The sequence below is a fragment of the Adiantum capillus-veneris genome, chromosome 22 (genome assembly GCF_014529385.1).
Source record: "Adiantum capillus-veneris isolate H3 chromosome 22, ASM1452938v2, whole genome shotgun sequence".
In the NCBI taxonomy this organism is placed as follows: Eukaryota; Viridiplantae; Streptophyta; class Polypodiopsida; order Polypodiales; family Pteridaceae; genus Adiantum; species Adiantum capillus-veneris.
The window spans coordinates 75229892-75242421 of record NC_140952.1 but is presented as its reverse complement, the minus strand read 5'-3'; the positions used below and the strand labels follow the sequence as shown (position 1 = coordinate 75242421).

The window sequence follows — 12530 nt, the reverse complement described above, 5'->3', positions numbered from 1 at the left end:
GAGCAGCTGCACCAGTACTTGCAGAGGAGCTGCAGTCATCGCATTCATGAATTGAGAACAGGGGAAGTAGAAGGAGGAGCTCATCAGTATCCTCCCGTTGCTCAACTTAATCACGTCAAGCCGTGGGCAGTCGATCGTACGTTTGACCCCTTTTACTCAAGGCAGTGTACACAAGCTATGATGTAAGACGAGAGAATCCGGATTTTGTTTACATTTGGCTGCGATGCAACAGGATCTGAGAGAGGATGTAAAGGAAGGAGAGAGAGAGAGAGAGAGAGAGAGAGAGAGAGAGAGAGAGAGAGAGAGAGAGCATAATGTACCCACAAGGTATGAATTAGGAGCGAGGGAGTCAAATTTCATACTTCGCTAGCTCCGGCAGCATCGTCAATGTCAGTCTCCTGTGTGGGGTATAGCAAAGTGAGCACTAGAGTCTAGAACCGATACAGGCCTCTCTCTCTCTCTCTCTCTCTCTCTCTCTCTCTCTCTCTCTCTCTCTCTCTCTGGGCATACGAGCACCTGGGCAGGCTGGTTTTAGAAGGGGTTTCTCCACACTAGATCATGTCTTTACACTCAGGGCTATCATTGAGGAGGGTCGAGCACATGGTAGACGGATATACTGCAGCTTTGTGGATTTTCGCAAAGCCTTTGACACAGTGCCGAGGGCCAGATTGATGCACCGGCTTATGGAATTGGGGGTACCCACAGAGCTGATGTGGGGGATCATGGCATTGTACAGATCAGTGATGGGTCATGTACGCACATCAGAGGGGATATCCGACATAGTTCACTCCACCATCGGAGTGAAACAGGGGTGCCCACTGTCCTCTACTTTATTTGGTATGTATGTTGATGGGGTCTCTGATTATATTGACAGAGGAGGAGATAGAGGTGCACAGCTTGCAGGGACATGGATCCCTCTTTTATTGTATGCTGACGATATCGTGTTGATATCAAAATCGCCAGAGGGTATGCAGAGACATTTGGACGCATTGCATAGTTTTGCAGAGGATAGTGGATTGTCTGTCAACCTTGGTAAAACCAAGGTCATGGTATTTAATACCACGCCACAGTGGGTTAGGAGATCAGCACCTACTTTCACATATGGACAGGACAGTATGGAGTACACTGATGCATACACATATCTTGGGGTGGTCTTTAGTGGACCGAGGTTCACACTGAAAGTGGCAGCAGACACTAGATTGACTCGTGCCTATGCAGCCCTAGGTGGTTTAGAGAGGATTTGTTCGCAAGTTCAGTTCCAGGAACCTCGAACAAAGCTCTGGCTTTTCGATACTTTGGTCGCTTCAGTTATGCACTACGCGGTTCAGGTTTGGGGACCGTCTATTGACAGTGCTGGATGGACTAATATGGAGAGACCCCTGATATCTATGATTTCTAGGCTGATTAGAGCCAAGGCCTCAGTCCCACATAACATCATACGAGCGGAGCTGGCTGCCCCACCTATGGAGGTTGAGGCACTCACCAGATCAGTATCATTTGTACACAGCTTATGGGACACCACCAGGGACAGGTATGCCAGGCTTGCTCTCGAGTCATCCAGACAGCTGGCATTACAGGGAGATACATCATGTTGGTATGCACAGATGAGCTCATGGTTTCAGAGGCATGGTTTCAGCATGGACAGGCTGCCCCCTTTCCAGTATTCTCTTGATGCACCATCCTTGACTCTTACACGGATGGAGACTACTAGACTCATTCGGCAGGATCTTATCCAGCTTGATAGCAAGAGGACATGGATAGAACCATCACGGGAGTTGGGTACGAAGAGGGTTTTCTATAGAGAACATCTTCTTCAACTCACGACAGACGGATTTGTCACACGGCCCAGTTACATGGACACACATCTATCTCATAGGTTACGATGTGCTATTGGCCAGATTCGCACATCTTCACACCAGCTTGGGATTGAGACAGGTAGATTCAGAGGCATACCAGCAGCCAGTAGGATATGTCAGTTATGCCATGCAGAGACAGAGACAGAGTTTCACTACATATGTCGCTGCACAGTTTACTATGAGATACGGGGACGCTTTCATTGTCTATTCAGAGATGGTTTTGACTCGTTAGACAGAGTCATGAGATATCAGGATCAAAGATGTCTCGGATTATTCCTACTTGAGATTCAGAGACATAGAGACGCTCTATTGAATGGGCAAAGACAGAGACAATCCCAGAGACACATCTCAGATTTCTTCAGTCTGAGTACCACAGAGGGGACACCACCACCAGAGAGCTCGGTTCCCGCCCATACACACATCAGCGGTACTCTCATTGATCGAGCTATAGAGTTAGGGAGATCGAGACGACCGCGACTGAGGAGGGGGGCCACGCAGCACCGGCGGAGATTGCGGCAGAGGATCCACAGGATTCTAGCACGACACCCAGAATGTCGATCTGGATAGGCTTCATGCTACTGCTATATTGTATCATGGTGACACTTATCCCCACTTTGTACCTTTATGGCATGATACCATTGCTCAGCCTACCAGCCATCCATAGGAGTCGGTAGCACTCCTATCATTTCTTTGTTTGTAGTTTTCTTGTTTGTACCCAGACTTGGTACTAGACTCATCATTGTAATCAGTTGGTCTCATAGGTCATTTTGGCCTCTTGTAGACGTTAATATATCATTTCATTTCTCTCTCTCTCTCTCTCTCTCTCTCTCTCTCTCTCTCTCTCTATATATATATATATATATATATATATATATATATATATATATATATATATATATATATATATATATATATATATATATGTATATATATATATATATATATCTCGGTCTGTGCGTGTGAGCGGGTGTGTGGATGTGGGGGGTCGAGGGTCGGCCAGTCTGAGGGTCTACGAGTCGGAGCTCCGTAGATACATTCAAAACCACGTCATCATGTACAAAACATGGGTGATGGAGCATTTTATTCCGTGTGACGCAACAGGATTAGAAAGAAAGAGAGAGAGAGAGAGAGAGAGAGAGAGAGAGAGAGAGAGAGAGAGAGAGAGAGAGAGAGAGAGAGAGAGAGAGAGAGAATAATGTACACACAAGCTATGATGTAAGACGAGGGAATCCGAACTCCGTTTACATCCGACTTTCAACCCAAAAGTGCGCAAAGCCCATCACAAGTCCACCAGAGCCCCACCACGCTCTTATTGAACATGAGTCTAAAAGCCTAAACGGTCATCCCCGGCCGTTTCAATGCATTGACCATGCTTTTGAGGACAGCTAGAGCTACAGCATATGTGCAGACTCTTGGTAGGTGGTGATCGTTCACCCTCAATCGGCTAGCAATCGACATCGACACCAACGCATATGTGCACAGTAAGAGAGATGTGCCGATGAAGAGAGAGAGAGAGAGAGAGAGAGAGAGAAATGAAATGAAATGAAATTTTATATTAACGTCTTCAAAAGGCCATAGTGACCTATGAGACCAGAAAGTTACAAGGTGGTGGACAAAGTCAGAGTAACAAAATAACAATAGTACAAAACAAAGATATATACTATGGGATCCTAGACTGGTCGATGTGAACTAAGCAAAAATGGGCGGCTTGCTGGGATATAGCTGAATCACAGGAGATCTAGCATCGGTCGTTGGCGGATCTCATCAATCTCCTCCATGGTTAGTAGTCTGACCGAGCGTCGTGCATGCCTGGCCAAAGTGCTCCAAATCTTCTGACGTAGCCTCCGTCGATGCTATGTGGTCCTCCGCAGTCGTGGGCGCCTGGATTTCCCTAGTTCAGTCGCTCGGTCGATCAGTGTGCCTCTGGTGTGAGACGAGGGGGAGCTCTGCTGTGGGAGTGGCTCTTGCGGCTATCCCGTGTCTGCTCTGAAGAAGTCTGTGATCCGTCTTTGAGACTGGCTAGCCTCGCCACTCATCAGGCTATCTCTGTGTCTGCGCAGCTCGAGCAAGAACAAACCTAGGCATCTCAGATCCTCATATCCCATGACTCTTGAGAGTGTCCAAAACCCTCTCTGAACAAGCAATGGAAGCGGCCTCGTATCTCGTAGTAGGCGGGGCAGCGGCATGTATAATGCAACTCTGTCTCAGGCTCCATGTCACACAAGGGGCATGTCCTGGCCTCTGTTGGTACTCCGCTGTATCTCCCAGTCTCAATCCGCAGCTGGTGAGAAGATGTGCGTAACTGGCCAATAGCACATCATATCCCATGAGACAAGTGGGTGTCCATGTATCTCGGTCTCGTCACAAAACATCCTCCGTAAGCTGGAGAAGGTGGTCTCTATAGAAAGCCATCTTCGTACCCAATTCCTGTGCTGGCTGTATCCATGTCCTCTTGGTGTCTAGCTGGGTCAGGTCTTGGCGGATGAGCTTGGTGATCTCTGACTGTGTAAGAGTGAGAGATGGTGCATCCAATGAGTACTGGAATGGTGGCAGCCTGTCTATGCTGACCCCATGCGCCTAAAACCATGATGCCATCTCCCCATACCAGCATGTTGTATCTCCTTGCATGGCTAACTGTCGAGAGGACTCAAGTGCAATGCGAGCATATCTGTCTCTAGGAAGTTCCCATGTGCGGTTTATGAAGGAGACTGATCTGGTGAGCGCCTCCACCACTAGTGGGGGGGCCGCTAGCTCTGCTCGGATAATGGCCCGTGGTACTGATGCCTTGGCTCTAATGAGCCGCGAGATCAATCAGACAAGAGGTTTCTCCACGTTCCCCCATCCATCTGTGCAACCGGCCTCCCGTGGTGATCCAATGAAGGTCCCTATATCTCAGCTCCATAGAGCAATGCTGAAGCCACCAAAGTGTCAAAGAGCCAGAGCTTCGTCCGAGGCTCCTGAAACTGAACCTGCGAACACATCTTCTTCAATCTACCCAATGCTGCGTGGGCTCTAGTCAGTCTGGTCTTTGCTGCTCTTCTGAGTGAGAATGCAGGTCCGCTAAAAACCACTCCAAGGTAAGTGTAAGCATCTGTGTACTCCACAGTCTCCTGGCCGTATGTGAATGTAAGTGCTGACCTCTTGATCCGCTGTGGGGTGGTATTAAACACCATAACCTTGGTTTTACCAAGGTTGACAGACAAACCACTTTCGTGGGCAAACCTATGCAAAGCATCCAATTGACGTTGCATTCCCTCTGGAGATTCGGAGATCAACACTATATCATCAGCATATAACAAAAGTGGAATCCATGTCCCTGCCAACTGTGCATCTCTATCACCATCGCTCTCAATGTAGTCAGAAACCTCATCCACATACATACCAAAAAGAGTAGGAGAGAGCGGGCAGCCCTGCTTCACCCCAATAGTGGAGTGAACCGGTGTAGAAAGTCCCTCAAGGGTGTGTACTTGCCCTACTACTGATCTGTACAATGCCATGATCCCCCAAATGAGCTCTGTGGGTACTCCCATTTCCTGTAATCTGCGCATCAATCTAGCTCTGGGTACTGTGTCAAAAGCTTTGCGGAAGTCCACAAAGCTACAATAGATCCGTCTCCCATGAGATCTGCCCTCCTCGATGATAGCCCTGAGTGTCAAGATATGGTCAAGAGTAGAGAAGCCTCTCTTGAACCCTGCCTGCCCAGCTGCACGCATTCCTTCCCTCTCTGCCCATCTACTCAGTTGTTGCTCAAGAATGGATGCATACAACCATGCCAGTGTGTGTCCAATCATGATAGTGCGATAATTCCCAGGCTCCATGGGGTCTCCTGACTTGAAGATAGGTACAATCGTAGATAGGCTCCAAGTGTCTGTAGGCCCTCACACATGGCACGGTTAAACATAACTGCTAGAAGCTCTGCGAGTAGGTCTTTGGCATGCATGAAATGCTCAGCGACTAAGCCATCATGATCATATGCTCTCCCAGTCCTCATCCTGTCAATAGCTTTCTTCACCATCTCAGCGGTGAAAAAAGCACATTTGTGTGGGCATGGATCGGGGGGGGTTGGGAAGGGGCGGCTGTCCAAGTATTGTGTACAAAGATGATGCGTACTAACCCCATGTCTCTGTGGAGGAAATAGCAGGTGGGGGATTGCTCATGAAAGAGCCGCCACGCCTCACGCGAGTCCTGACTCAAGAATAGCTGGTATACATCCTGCTCGAGTCGGGCCAAAAAAGCCCTCTTCTTCCACCGCACCAGACGTCGGAAGTCAATCTGTGACTGTCTGTGAGTGACGTGCCCCAAAAGCACCTCCCTTTGAAGTCTAGCTCTAGTCTGGCGGCACTCCTCATCGTACCAGCTGTCCTAAGGCATGCTCCTTGATCGGCGTCTCTGCTCAGGTTGGGTGTGTGGGTATGCCTCTGCTGCTGCATCATGTAATGTCTGTGTCAGTATAGTAGTTAGCTCCTCCAGAGGTTGCCCTGGGTCCTCGGTGCATAGGCGTCTGTAGATCCCGTCTATGTATATAGAATCCGTCTCCCGTGTGAAGGTGTAGCGAGTAGGGGCTGCTACCCGTGGCCTGTGTGCTACATTGAAGTGGAAGGAGATGGTCATCGACACCAGAGCATGATCCACTACCACCCGGACCGGTCTGGGCCCAACTATGAGATCCTGGATACTGGAGATGAGATTCTGCTGTGCCATGACATAGTCCACTGTGCTGGCTCCATGTCTGTGTGGGAAGCATGTGAAACCTCCCGTAGCAGGAAATCTCTATAGGCCATTCAAGATGGCCAATCCATGTGCGGTGCCCATGTCTATCAGGTGTCGCGCGTACTCAGTATATTCCACATCATGTGATAGTCCGGACAGGCCCGTCTCTACAACATCTAGCTCTCTTAGCATCTCCTCTAAAGTATCATAAAACACTTTCTGGTGATGGGCAGTCCTAGCATTGAAGTCCCCTAGAATGATAATGTCACCATCTCTAGAGAACTCCCATATGTCATCATCCAAAATAGAGCAAGGGGATTGTCCTCTGGGTGATGCATAAACTGATGTACTCGGGGCAAAGTAGCAAATAGCAAGGTAGAGATATCTGCCTGTCTCTGCTTTCAATCTCACCCACATGCACCTAGCCTGCTCATCCCTGCAGGCTATATGTATCAATGGCTGCAGATCCTCTCTAAATAACACTGCCACTCTCCCTGAGCCCCGTCCTCTGTGCTCTGAGCGTGTCTCCTGTCTGTAAGCTGTCTCCCACCTGTATCCACTGATGTGAGGCATGGATTGCCCAGGGGCCTGGTGTGTCTCAGAGTAAAAGATGATGTCTCTTCCAGTAAAGCTATCCTCAAAAGCACCCACATCAAGACGCATAGATCCATTACAATTCCAGGCAGCCACTTTGAGTGTGGTCCCATAAGTCTCGCACCGTCATGTGGAGCGTCGCTCTAGTATTACCGCTCTTCCATCTCGGTAAAAGGCAATCTTGCCTTTTCCCCTTGCCGCTCTAATCTCCGGCATTATTTCCTGCATATGAGCGATCTGCGAGAGGGTGAGATCGTCCCCGAGAAAGATGCCCGTCTCTTTAAGAGTTGGTCTTTTCTTCAAGAAGGACTTCTTCGCTTCCATGGAGGGAAAACGGAGGATGAGTGCTCTTTCTTTTGAGGGGGGAAGGGTACAAAGCGAGCTTTTTGAGTGAGCTTTTTGTCCATGGAGCGAGCTTCTTTCTATGGCCTTACAAAAATAGCTCGCTTGGCTAGCATTTTTCATGAGCTCTTTGTCCATTGAGCGAGCTTTTTTCTATGTATTCTTCAAAAGAGCTCTTTGACCAGCCTAATACTTTGAAAACATGCACTCCATGGGCTTTGTTCGCCAAGGGAACCACTCCTTGCTCGTCTCTGAAAGGAATGTGAATTTTCTCTGAAATGGAAGAGACAATTTCAGGAGACGTGTTTAGTGTCAAGGTTGGGATGCCTAGAATCCTGAAATGTTGGTCAAAGAGAGACAAATGGAGTGCGATTCAGAGGGAGTTAAGTGAGGTTGCTTCGGCATTACAGGGAGGACCGATCTTGGCAAGTGGATTTGGATCCCATGGTGTGAGCAATACGCACCAATGATGTGGCTGCGTTTGGGTCGTCATGGCTATAGGAGGGACAGATACAGTATGTTTTAGATGGAGGAATGCACATTCTCTCTGAAATCCGTTGTTTTTCCATTGCCGCCAAATCTTGTAGCGAAGGCGACCCAAACGTAGCTAGATCATTGTTGTGTGCTACTCACTCCATGGGTATACGGGATCCAAACCCACTTGCCAATATCGGCTCTCTGTATAGGCCGACGCAACCTCACTCAACTCCCTCTGAAACGCACTCCATCTGTCCATCTTTGACCAATATCTGAGAGTTCCGAACGTCCGACCACATTGACACTAAACATGCCTCCTCAATACTCTGGAAACATGCAATCCATGTGCTTCATTTGCCAAGGGAATCAATCCTGGCTCGACTATGAAAGGAATTCGCATTTCCTCTAAAGTCCGCTACGTTTTTCCGTCGCCGTCGTATCTTGTAGCAAAGGCGACCCAAACGCAGCCAGATCTTTGTTGTGTGCTACTCACTCCATGGGTATACGGGATCCAAACCCACTTGCCAATACCGGCTCTCTGTATAGGCCGACGTAGCCTCACTCAACTCCCTCTAAAACGCACTCCATCTCTCCCTCTTTGACCAACATCTGAGAGGTCCGAGCGTCCGACCACATTGACACTAAACATGCCTCCTCAATACTCTGGAAACATGCAATCCATGTGCTTCATTTGCCAAGGGAATCAATCCTGGCTCGACTATGAAAGGAATTTGCATTTCCTCTAAAGTCCGCTGTGTTTTTCCGTCGCCGTCGAATCTTGTAGCAAAGGCGACCCAAAGCAGATAGATCTTTGTTGTGTGCTACTCACTCCATGGGTATACGGGATCCAAACCCACTTGCCAAGACCGCCTCTCTGTATAGACCGACGTAGGCTCACTCAACTCCCTCTGAAACGCACTCCATCTATCCCTCTTTGACCTACATCTGAGTGTTCCGAGCGTCTGACCACATTCACACTAAACATGCATCCTCAATACTCGGGAAACATGGAATCCGTGTGCTTCGTGTGCCAAGGGAATCACTCCTGTCTCGACTATGAAAGGAATTCGCATTTCCTCTGAAATCCGCTGCGTTTTCTCGTCGCCGTCCAATTTGTAGCTAAGGTGACCCAAACGCAGCTAGATCATTGTTGTGTGCTACTCACTCGTGACGGGCTCTCCATATAGGCCGACGCAGCCTCACTCAACTCTCTCTGAAACACACTCCATCTGTCCCTCTTTGACCAACATTTGAGTGTTCCGAGCGTCCGACCACCTTGACACTAAACATGCCTCGTGAATACTTTGGAAACATGCAATCCATGTGCTTTGTTTGCCAAGGGAATCACTCCTGGCTCCACTATGAGAGAAATTCGCATTTCCTCTGAAATTTGCTGCGATTTCTCGTCGTCGTCAAATGTTTTAGCTAAGATGACCCAAACGTAGCTAGATCATTGTTGTTTTCTACTTACTCAAGACCAGCTCTTCGTAGAGGCTGATGCAACCTCACTCAACTCTCTCTGAAACGCACACATCTGTCTACTGCGTTTTTTTATCGCCGTCGAATCTTCTAGTCAAGGCGACCCAAATGAAACTAGATCAGTGGTGTGTATTGCTCATGCCATGGGTATACATGATCTAAACCAACTTGCCTAGGCTGGCTCTCCATATATAGGCCGTCGCAGCCTCACTCAACTCCCTTTGAAACGCACTCCATCTGTCCCTCTTTGACCAACAACTTAGTGTTTCGAGCGTTCGACCACACTGACACTAAACATGCATCCTCAATACTCTGGAAACATGGAATCCATGTGCTTCGTTTGGCTCGACTATGAAAGGAATTCGCATTTCCTCTGAAATCCACTGCGTTTTCTCGTCACCGTCCAATCTTGTAGCTAAGGTGACCCAAACCCAGCTAGATCATTGTTGTGTGCTACTCACTCGTGACCGGCTCTCCGAATAGGCTGACGTAGCCTCACTCAACTCTCTTTGAAATACACTCCATCTGTCCCTCTTTGACCAACATTTGAGTGTTCCGAGGGTCCGATCACCTTGACACTAAACATGCCTCCTGAATACTCTGGAAACATGCAATCCATGTGCTTCGTTTGCCTAGGGATTCACTCCTGGCTCCACTATGAGAGGAATTCGCATTTCCTCTGAAATCTGTTGCGATTTCTCGTCGTCATCGAATGTTTTAGCTAAGGTGACCCAAACGTAGCTAGATCATTGTTGTTTGCTACTTACTCAAGACCGGCTCTTCGTATAGGCTGATGCAACCTCACTCAACTCTCTCTGAAACGCACACCATCTGAGAGTTCCAAACGTCCTACCATATTGACACTAAACATGCCTCCTCAATACTCTGGAAACATGCAATCCATGTGCTTCATTTGCCAAGGGAATCAATCCTGGCTCGACTATGAAAGGAATTCGCATTTCCTCTAAAGTCCGCTGCGTTTTTCCGTAGCTGTCGAATCTTGTAGCAAAGGCGACCCAATCGCAGCCAGATCTTTGTTGTGTGCTACTCACTCCATGGGTATACGGGATCCAAACCCACTTACCAATACCGGCTCTCTGTATAGGCCGAGGTAGCCTCACTCAACTCCCTCTAAAACGCACTCCATCTGTCCCTCTTTGACCAACATCTGAGCGTTCCGAGCGTCCGACCACATTGACACTAAACATGCCTCCTCAATACTCTAGAAACATGCAATCCATGTGCTTCATTTGCCAAGGGAATGAATCCTGGCTCAACTATGAAAGGAATTTGCATTTCCTCTAAAGTCCGTTGTGTTTTTCCGTCGCCGTCGAATCTTGTAGCAAAGGCGACCCAAACGCAGCCAGATCTTTATTGTGTGCTACTCACTCCATGGGTATACGGGATCCAAACCCACTTGCCAAGACCGGCTCTCTGTATAGGCCGACGTAGCCTCACTCAACTCCCTCTGAAACGCACTCCATGTGAGTGTTCCAAGCGTCCGACCACATTGACACTTAACATGCATCCTCAATACTCTGGAAACATGGAAACCATGTGCTTCGTTTGCCAAGGGAATCACTCATGGCTCGACTATGAAAGGAATTCGCATTTCCTCTGAAATCCGTTGCCTTTTCTCATCGCCGTCCAATCTTGTAGCTAAGGTGACCCAAACGCAGCTAGATCATTGTTGTGTGCTACTCACTCGTGACCGGCTCTCCGTATAGGCCGACGCAGCCTCACTCAACTCTCTCTGAAACACACTCCATCTGTCCCTCTTTGACCAACATTTGAGTGTTTCGAAGGTCCGACCAACTTGACACTAAATATGCCCCCTGAATACTCTGGAAACATGCAATCCATGTGCTTCGTTTGCCTAGGGAATCACTCCTGGCTCCACTATGAGAGGAATTCGCATTTCCTCTGAGATCTGCTGCGATTGCTCGTCATCGTCAAATGTTTTAGCTAAGGTGACCCAAACGTAGCTAGATCATTATTGTTTGCTACTTGCCAAGACCGCCTCTCTGTATAGGCCGACGTAGCCTCACTCATCTCCCTCTGAAACGCACTCCATCTATCTCTCTTTGACCAACATCTGAGTGTTCCGAGCGTCCGACCACATTGACACTAAACATGCATCCTCAATACTCTGGAAACATGGATTCCATGTGCTTCGTGTGCCAAGGGAATCAGTCATGGCTCGACTATGAAAGGAATTTGCATTTCCTCTAAAATCCGTTGCGTTCTCTCGTCGCCGTCCAATCTTGTAGCTAAGGTGACCCAAACGCAGCTTCATCATTGTTGTGTGCTACTCACTCGGGACGGGCTCTCAGTATAGGCCGACGCAGCCTCACTCAACTCTCTCTGAAACACGCTCCATCTGTCCCTCTTTGACCAACATTTGAGTGTTCCGAGCGTCTGACCACCTTGACACTAAACATGCCTTCTGAATACTTTGGAAACATGCAATCCATGTGCTTCCTTTGCCAAGGGAATCACTCCTGGCTCCACTATGGGAGTAATTCGCATGTTCTCTGAAATCTGCTGCGATTTTTCGTCGTCGTTAATTGTTTTAGCTAAGGTGACCCAAACATAGCTAGATCATTGTTGTTTGCTACTTACTCAAGACCGGCTCTTCGTATAGGCTGATGCAACCTCACTCAACTCTCTCTGAAACGCACTCAACTCTATCTGAAACGCACACCATCTGTCTGCTGCGTTTTTTTATCGCCGTCGAATCTTCTCATCAAGGCGACCCAAATTCAACTAGATCAGTGGTGTGTACTGTGGGTATACGTGATCTAAACCCACTTGCCAAGGCTGGCTCTCCGTATATAAGCCATCGCAGCCTCACTCAACTCCCTTTGAAACGCACTCCATCTGTCCCTCTTTGACCAACAACTCAGTGTTTTGAGCGTTCGACCACTTTGACACTAACCATGCCTTATTATCACCTTGAAAAAATGCAATCCATGTTTTTCGTTCCCCAAGAAAACCCCTCCTCGCTTGGCTCTGAGAGGAATGCCCGTTTTCTCTAAAATCCGCTGCGTTTTTCCGTCGCCGCCGAATCTT

At 48.3% G+C, this 12530-nt stretch overlaps 1 protein-coding gene across 1 annotated transcript in view; it reads left to right on the top strand.

Annotated features, from left to right (window-relative positions):
• The window catches only part of LOC147429604 (uncharacterized), a 256363-nt gene that overhangs the window by 209849 nt on the left and 33984 nt on the right, over window positions 1-12530 (top strand). The gene's annotated exons all lie outside the window — the stretch shown is intronic.